The sequence below is a fragment of the Mus musculus genome, chromosome 4 (assembly GCF_000001635.26).
Source record: "Mus musculus strain C57BL/6J chromosome 4, GRCm38.p6 C57BL/6J".
NCBI lineage: Eukaryota > Metazoa > Chordata > Mammalia > Rodentia > Muridae > Mus > Mus musculus.
The window spans coordinates 39,817,593-39,825,839 of record NC_000070.6 but is presented as its reverse complement, the minus strand read 5'-3'; the positions used below and the strand labels follow the sequence as shown (position 1 = coordinate 39,825,839).

The following is an 8,247-nucleotide window of genomic DNA, read 5'->3' as shown; positions in this document are numbered from 1 at the left end:
ATTATAAGGACATAATTGTAGAGGTAAGAAGAATAGGTTTGGGACAAGCTAATGATCAAAGTAGGCATAGCCTCTAGATTGGGCCTGAGTTATTTGCTCTTGTGATCTAGGGATAACAGGTTTTTGTGTGTGTGTGTGTGTGTACCAGGAAATAAGGTTATAATAAAGAGAAAATAATTCCATTATGAGTATAAGAACAGAAAACAGATGATTAGCCAGCTTAACCAATCAGAACTTCAAAAATAAGACATAAGAAAGATGATTTGCTCCTTCGTAAGCATAGGCTGTCATCATCCAAGCATAGGGAAAAACTGGCTACTACAGACATGGCTTGTAAAAAGTTTGTTAATCAATGACTAAATATTACTGCTTTGAGATTACTATGAGCTTTTGGAAAGAAAGATGACACTTGTTTAGTTAGATGGAAGTTTCATATAAGAAATGCGTAATCAATATCCTGTTGTAATTTTCTTTTGTGTCGTGAATTTGATCTGTTTTGGAAGATTGTTTTTATGGTGATTATTTCTGGGAAATGTGTAACTTGTGGCTATGAGGTAATTTTCTTCCTAATTTAAAACAAACAAAGAAACTTTTGTTTCAAGGGGTATAAAAGTGGGTCAAGAGAAGAAATAAATCTCGGGAGCTTGTCCTTGCTGCAACCACTCTGAGTGTGTGAGTGTCTGATTTCCCCCTTTTCCATCTCAAACTGCTGTAGCCCCTGTAGGCATCTGGATCCACTTGAGTCATCTGCTCTCAACACTGACCCCTCATGGGCTGCCTGCCTCAGTTTACCCTCTGGTGCCAAATCTGATCTTTGGCACATGTTCTTTATAATTTATCTTGTGTTCAGGCTTTAATGTTCTGTTGTTGATGTTTTCTATTTTACTGGTAAGCCTTTCCAATGAACTTTATATTTGACCTTGTGTGTTTTATTTCCAGTATCAGTTGGATTTTTTCTCAATATTTCTATTTTTTTGTGTGAAATTCTATTTTTATATCCTAAATTGCCTTACTTTTTCATTCAGGTCTTTGTATTTCTTAGGACATATTTGCATTTCTGTCCTTCTTGAGCTCTATGATTATATTTAAATCTGTTCTTTTGAATTCTTTGTCTGGGATTTCAATTATATCATATAATGGCCTTTAGTACACTATTAGTAAATTTCAGAGGGATATATGTTGTCTTTGTGTGTGTGTGTTTGGTGATTTTTGTTTTGTTTATTGTTTTTGTTTTTACATTGTTTTGTTTCTGTGTGGGAATTTGTATATTTGGAGTTTGTTAATTGAGATTATTTTTATTACTTCAATTTGTTTAAAGAAAACCAGAACCTGTTTTATTGTCATTATCAACACAATGACCAGCCATAATTTAGAAGGGATGCTGATACTGATACAATACCCTCTATCAAAGCAAATTAGATTCTCAAGTGGTTCCAATGACATGATGCTGAATAGGTTAGGATGCTGCTGCTGCTCAAGGCTCAAACCTCTCTACTCCATGTTCTTGACAGTCCTTGCCTTTCTTGATGGAGGCTTTCAGCTCAGGGATGGCATCGGCCATCATTTTCTCCTCAAAAGGAGATGTTGCCAGTGCCCAGGTTCTTCTTCAGGTCCTTTTCCCCCAATAGCAAGGGTGTAGAGAAATAAGTAGACTCTGTCTCTTTGGACTGAACAAAAGAGCACTCAACGACTCCTTCCTTCCCATTCATGGTGTCCACGAGGGAGACGACAAAGCAGGCTCCAGTATAAGCCATGGATAGAGTGGCAGAACCTGCTCTAACCTTGCCCTTCAAGACTTCTGTGCCAGGCTCCCGGATCCTCTTGGTGAATGTGGCCAGCTGGTATTGGGAAAAGTCAATCTTGGGAGTTCTCTGAGAGATCAGGGGCATGATCGTCTTCCCGGTGTGACCACCAATGACAGGCACATTGACTCCAACTGGATTTACTTAGCTCTGCCACAAACGTGTTTGTTCTGACGACATCAAGGGTTGTCACACCTAAGATCTTGTTGGGGTTGTACACGCCATGCTTCTTGAAAACTTCAGCTGTGACAGGGATGATAGAGTTAACTAGGTTGTCAATGACGCAAACATAGGTTCCTAGGAAGTGCTGGGTCATCCCGTGTCATCCCTGGCTTCCTGGGCACACCGGGCTGAGATGTCCACCACATCACAACCTTTTAGGCAATATGGCAGCCGCTCCAGTCCAAGGTAGCCTTTTGCTCTGGTCTCCATGTGACTCAGATCTGTTGCCACACCAGGTGTGTGAGCAATATTGTAGAGGGTCAGGTGGCTCACCAGGGCCCCCAATGCCCCAGAAACTCCCAGGACAGCTACTTTAGCATTGTTCTAGGCTGAAGTGCTGAAGATGCAGTGGAGAGCAGCATTGGCTGGGCAAGAGTGGACAGTATGGCTGGGGCAGGCAGGGCACGGACTTACAGGTGCAGGAGGAGACTCACTACTTCATTTCTAATTCAGTTGCCTTCCTTCAGTAGAGGCTTTTGCAATACTCAAAAGAGGAATAAATTGTAATATCATGGAGGCATTGTTTTCTTCCGTGGTACTGATATTCAGTGCCATGAACTCTATCCTTAGTCTTTTCATGTGAATTGACCCTTTCAGCAGTAACAGTTTCTCTATAGGGTTCAGCATATCCTTGACTGGCATGGCTCTCTGCTTTTGGGCAATTGACCTTCAGTCAGGTGTGACCCTCTCCTTCAGCTTCAGGTTTATTTTGTGGCTCTCTGTGTTCTTGGGTACCCTACCATTAGTCAGCCTTGACCTGTTGTTTCCACATCCTCTGCTGTGTTTGTTTTTCTGTGTGTGTGTGTATGTACATATATGTGTATATGGGCATGTATATGTATGCATGTGTATGTTTGTGTGTATATGCATATACGCACATATATGTGTATTTGCATATGTGTATGTATGTGCATGTGTGTATGTATGTATGTTTGTGTGTGTATGTATGTGAGATGTGAGGGTTGAACTTGGGTTTTTAAGTATGCATCAAAAATACTTCACTGATTGATGTTAACTTCTGAACCTTTGTCATGTTTTAAGAAGCTAAATTTTAATGGAAAAGAAACTCACTGTGCTTTAATCAAGAAATTTATGAGATTTTTAATGGTCTTTACTTGAAATTCAACTTCCTTAGGGACATCATGAACTTGATAGTTTTTTTCCTCTAAAATACAGTTGACAATGTTCCATCAGGAAAAACCACACAGGATTCTCTCATGAAGTTGTCACTCATTTTCTAGGTTAATTTTCTTTCCTCCTTTAACGGGGAGTTAAAAATTTTAATATGCTTATTATCTGTAAAATAGAAATAACTGTAATAACTTTGTTACAAATGTTTCATGCAATTTAAGTTGGAGAAAATGTTAAATGTTTGTACAAAGACTTGAAAATATTAAAGTGTATGTATTTATACCTGTTTATAAATTACTAATAAAAATGAAAAATTTGAAATAGGTCTCATAATGACACCCTGGTTAATACAGAATTTCTTTTTGTCTTATTGTTTTGTTTTGTTTTTTTTTGAGACAGGGTTTCTCTGTATAGCCCTGGCTGTCCTGGAACTCACTTTGTAGACCAGGCTAGCCTTGAACTCAGAAATCTGCCTGCCTTTGCCTCCCAAATGCTGGGATTAAAGGCGTGGGCCACCGCGCCCATCTATGTTATATCTTAATAGATATGTGGTCCGGTGTGACTTTTTTGTTTACGTTTTTCAATGGCCTCAATCTGCTGCTGCACTGGCTAGGCTGCCCTGTCTCCCTGTTACTCTGTGTTCTAAGGTTCTTGGGGTTGAACCTAGAGCTTTCTGCATGCCAGGCAAGCTCTCTACCCTTGTAGCCCTGAAAGGAAAGAAGTGTTAATAATCACACAGCAGTGTATCACTTCAGAAACTTGAATAATTGTGGGTTCACCCTATACAAATAGTTTTTGTGTTTGTTTTATTTTTATTTTGAGACAAGGTTTGTCTGCATAGGCTTGGCTATTGACTTTTTCTTTTTTTATCTATTTTATTGAGTTCTTATACTATTCTCTCCCTTCCAACCCTACCCCTGCCCCTACCACATACAACATGAGGTAGGAGAGAAAGGTTACAGAGGAAAGAGGATGAAGACCTCCACAGGCTTCTTCCTTGGTTAGGTTGTGGTGTTCCCAGGGGCAAGTCAGCATCCCAGCAGCAGTAAGGGGAGCAGCTGCCGTGCGGCCTTCTTGGGGCCCTTGTAGTAATATCCTCTCCAGCGTCTCTAGGATTAAACTATCTGTAGATGGCAAAACCATGCCCCTCTTGGAGCACAAAACAATCATAGTTAGCGGCTGAGGACAAACTGAAGAAGCCCCATATTCCACACTTGGGCTTAAAACAAAAGCACATAACATGAGGGGGTTTTAAAGAAACCAGAACTCTCAGTACACCCAGCTGTCCTGGGCTCGCTCTGTAGACCAGGCTGGCCTCAAACTCCCTCTGAGAACCAGGCTGGCCTCAAACTCCCTCTGAGAACCAGGCTGGCCTCAAACTTGGAGATCCACCTGCTTCTGCCTCCCAAGTGCTGGGATTAAAGGCATGTGCCACCACTGCCCGGCTTACTACAGAATTTTTAATAAGCATGATGTCATATATTAAATTATTTTATGGTTTTAATATACTACGTCATTAGTAAACTGGACCAAAACTGGGTGACGACATTAATCTAGAATTTCAGCAGTTTTTACACCTATATTCATACTTTACCCAAAATGACCATTCCTTTGAATATTTCTGATAAACCCCCCCAAATGACATAAATATCTTCATAACTACAAATGAATAATCATTTCTTTACCACATTGTGTGTGGACTGGTGTGGTGACTGGATTCCACAGTGAGCTTTTTGTCTTTCCTACAGAACTCGGCCTGGTCTGAGTACCCTCCTTCTCACGTGTAGTTTTCATTAGTACGTTTGGCAAACACAAAGAAGTTGCCGAACCACTATGAAGAACGATTGTCTTAATTTTCTTCTGGATGCTTCCACAGATTCCTTAATGCTTTTCTCAGCTGATCATCTCCAAAAAAGTTTCCCCTGGTAAATGAAATGTTTCAGCAGAGCCAGCTTCAACGAAGCAAAACTGAAGTCTGTCATGGTAGCCAGCATCATGTGAGGGGGATTTCAATTTTAAAAACAAAATTAAATGAGTTTAGAAACTAAAAAGCTTGTTGACATTTTGTTGCTTTAAATCGACAACCTGCCTGTTTCTCAGACTATTGAGATGGTGACGAAGAATGAAATGCATATTAATTTATTAAGTTCTGCTATGTGCTGCTATCGAACAGCAAGCATTTAAAATTGTGCAGCTTGCTAAAATAATTAAGGAAAGATTGTAATGTGCATAAATAAGAGAAATTGTATGCAAGCAAGAATACTGGCCTTCAAATTTATCTCCTGCCAGATGGCCTCCAACCTTTTTCTAGAGGCTTCTATTCTAGACTTTTTTTGTGAATAGAGAAAAGAAAAAATAAGACAGGGTCTCTCCATGTAGCCCTGGCTGTCCTGGAACTCGTTATGTAGACTGGGCTGGCCTTAGCCTCATGAGATCCACCTGCCTCTGCATCATGAGTGCTGGAATTAAGGACAAGTGACACCACACCTTTCGGAAAAAAATATTTCAAAATATTTGAGATAGATGCTTAGAATACTTGAGTATTGTGTATTAAATCTGAATCACAAGTAAATAATTTTAGATGTAAAAGTATTATGGACAGTTGTTCACGTGTGTGTGCGTGCGGGTGTGTAAGTTGTACTTGTGAGGAAATTATATGGAGACAGAGTATAGTCTTGTTATTTCTGTATGTCTAGCATACAGAAATAGACAAGATCTAGAAATAATCAACCAGAGAAACAAAATCCAGGGTGTGCACTAGTTGGATGGAGAGCATTCTGATAATCACTTCTTTTTTGATCACTTAATAAATGATTAAGTCATGGACACTTCTTTATTGTCACAGATTTTGTGAGTTCAGACAGGACATGCTGTGGGTAAGGTGTCTTCTATCCTATGATGCTTGAAGTCTGCAAGGCTGGGTTGGAATCATCTGAAGACTCACTGCTGTGGCTGGTTGTTGGTCTGGGATGACTGCAAGTCTTCGTATGATCTCTCCATTTGCCTTGGCTTCCTCACAGCATGGCGGCAGTGGGCGGTGATGCGCTATTCACGCTAGCCCAGAGCCTCAGGAAAATGTATCCTGGACAGGAAAACAAAGTAACCTCATGTTTTATGATGAAACCTTGGAGGTTAAACAGAGTTACTGTCTTTGTGCTGGATTGATTGAAGCCGTTGTAGATGTGAAGGAAAAATGTCCCATTCTTCCATTCTGGTGTGTGTGGAGCGAACTTGTAAACTTGGAGCAGAGGGATTGGACCTGTGCTATTTATGTAAATCAGTAATGTGGCACTCACAGGGAAATGACTGATTACTTAGCAACCCAGTGTGGTTCATTCTATATGCTTCCTTTTAGGGGGAGGGAAGAGGGGTGGGGAAGGCCTCCAGCCCCTGGGAAGGGGACAGAACAGTCCCCAGATGACTTGATGTTGCTGCCCTCAGTGGAACACGTGAAACGCTTGGGTATGGGAGGACTTACCTTTTAGTCTCTTCTCTTCTCTGATTGTTCATTTTTCCTGATTGTTTGTTGAGGTTCCAAGGAAAGACTTCTCTTTTGGAGGACGCTTTCTCAGATAAGGGACTTGAGAGTGTCCCTGCAAGCCTGAGGGGGAGAGGATAATTGGAGAGACCTTGCCTCTGAGCCAGTCTCCAGCTCTGCATGTAAAAGAACCCACACTCTGTGCTCTCATTTTCTGACACTAAAACAGCAAGAAGCCTTCCCATGTCCAAGCACAGACGACAATTGTGGGGGTGGGAAACGTTTGGGGAGGGGCAGCTTTAAAATACTTTCCTTTTTGTATGTTTTTTAAAATGCAGAATTTTACTCTTGGTCTTCTAACAGACTGATATTCCTGATAAGACTTCAAGCACACACAGCTTTGGAAAGACAACACTGCACGTGCACTAGCGACACACCAGCTTCCAAACAGGACGAGATTCGGGCAAGGTTGATGAGTGTTTGCCATTTCTATTACCGAATAACTGAAAAAGACCCGCGGTTAAATCTCCTAAGACTGAAACGTCCTGAGAACTGTTGGAAGTTGAATCCAACTCCAGGAGTCTGCAGGATCTGCTGTGTGTGGCCTGAAGCACTGTGTTTTTGTTTTTTGTTTTTGTTTTGTTTTTTGTTTTTTTTTGTTTTTTTCCAATCTGAAACCAAGGGGAGGGCAGCCCCTAAGACGCCTAGTTTACACAGCAATGTCCCACTCTTGTCACTAAACAGGCAAGAAGAGGCATTATTTCACTTCTATGGGTGAAAGAAAAGATACATTTATTTTTTTTGGAAAATACTAAAAGGATTAAGTTTCTGACTTTCCTGCAGCTGCTCCCTGAAAGAAAAGAGAGCAGGCGGTGTGGGACTCCTGCTTAACTCGGCTGGCCAGCGAGGTAATGAGCAGCTTGCAGCAAACAGGCAAATACAATGGCTTGAACTTTTTCATAGAAGCAGACCCTAGTTTTAGGGAGATAAAGCCAATGCTTTCTCACTTAAAGCTCGGGCTCTCTTGGCTTCTAGGAGAGAACGGTAGTTTTTTTCCACCCTGAAGCATGTGTTGAGATATTGTAATAAATCCCAGCGGCGGGTTGCTACCCTCCCCCCACCCCCAATGGTATATGTTCCTAAATGAATGAATGACACCCATAGCCTTTTTATTTTAATATGCCTTAAACAGCACAATAGCTGGACCACTGCCTAACCTCTATTGCTGATATAATCTACCTCCCGCTGATAATCCCTGGTTACTTCTTACTAAATTCTGTTTACCTTGGCTGACCTAGACCCAGTTGTGCCGCCCTCTAGGCTGCACTCTCCTGGCTCCTGCACATGGTGGCTATGCCTCTCTGTCCTGCACTATTCTCAGGCATGGCATCTCTCTTCTCCTCCACACTCTCCCCACATGGTTGATCTCCTTTTCTCCGCTCCCAGTCCCAAACCCGGGAAATTCTAAAAATCCTGCCTCTGTCTGCCCTCTCTAGCTATTGGCTGTTGGCATCTTTACCAATTAGAACCAACTGGTGGCAAGTTCCCAGAAGCAAGCGCACATGTTCCTGTAAGAAAGAGGTGTAGGATTAAGTTTAGGATGATACTACTGGG

General features: G+C 41.4%; 1 pseudogene; it reads right to left on the bottom strand.

Annotated features, from left to right (window-relative positions):
• Positions 1-1,474: 1,474 nt before the first annotated feature.
• Positions 1,475-6,665, bottom strand: Gm12384 (annotated as a pseudogene).
• Positions 6,666-8,247: the final 1,582 nt, after the last annotated feature.